This window comes from Monopterus albus, unplaced genomic scaffold (genome assembly GCF_001952655.1).
Source record: "Monopterus albus unplaced genomic scaffold, M_albus_1.0 scaffold80.1, whole genome shotgun sequence".
NCBI lineage: Eukaryota > Metazoa > Chordata > Actinopteri > Synbranchiformes > Synbranchidae > Monopterus > Monopterus albus.
In genome coordinates this window covers 312,264-313,223 of record NW_018127960.1, presented here as the reverse complement: position 1 = coordinate 313,223, position 960 = coordinate 312,264, and the positions used below count along the sequence as shown (strand labels likewise).

The 960-nt window shown below is 50.8% G+C and overlaps 1 long non-coding RNA gene across 1 annotated transcript in view; it reads left to right on the top strand.

Annotated features, from left to right (window-relative positions):
• LOC109963817 (uncharacterized) overlaps positions 1 to 960 on the top strand; it is a 28,507-nt gene that overhangs the window by 4,267 nt on the left and 23,280 nt on the right. The gene's annotated exons all lie outside the window — the stretch shown is intronic.

Genomic DNA, 960 nt, shown 5'->3' with positions numbered 1-960 from the left:
GATGGCTGAAGTAGTTGGCGACAACGTGGTCGAGGAGGGCCGAAGGAGTCGGCGACAACGTGGTCAAGGAGGGCCGAACGAGTCGGCAATAAGGTGGCCGAGGAGGTGGCCGAAGGAGTTGGCGACAACGTGGTCGAGGAGGGCCGAAGGAGTCGGCGACAATGCGGCCGAGGGGGCGGCCGAAGGAGTCGGTGACAACGCGGCCGAGGGGGGCGACCGAGGGGGGCGGCCGAAGGAGTCGGCGACAACGCGGCCGAGGAGGTGGTTAAGTGACACTGCACTAAAATCAGTCTTCTGATTATCAAGCTCTCAGCATCTGTACGGTGAATGATGGTAACATTGTCCCCATGGTTGTGACCAGCTTGACTTTGGAAGTCACAGTGGATTCTTAGGGAATTTTTTTTTATGACTGATGAGAAAAAAAAAACAACGTAGCCACACAAAGTTTTCCAGTCTCCTGCAGGATAGTGCACACTCACATTGCACATCTGTGTGTTTCAAACAGGAATCTGTTTACCAGAGTCTGGCTGCAGATGGAGTTCACACCCCTTCACCTTTCACACACTTCATGTTGTTGATTTTATTTTAAATTGATAGCATTATTTTGCCCATTAATCTACCCCCAGGGGTTGCAAGCCAGTGACTTCTGTGCTGGTCCCAAGCCTGGATAAATAGAGAGGGTTGCATCAGGAAGGGCATCCGGCGTAAAAACATGCCAAATTTAAACATGTGAATCATCAGTGGAAATTCCATACCGGATCAGTTGAGGCTCGAGTTAACAATGGCCGCCACCAGTGCTGTTAACCTACAGAGGGCCAGTGGAAATTGGACTGCTGTTGGTCAAAGAAGGAGAGGAGGTAGAAGGATTCATAGACAGAGAGAGAAGAGGAAAGGCAGGAGTATAGGTCTGAGAATAGGGACTCTTAACGTTGGCACAATGACAGGGAAAGGTAGAGAGCT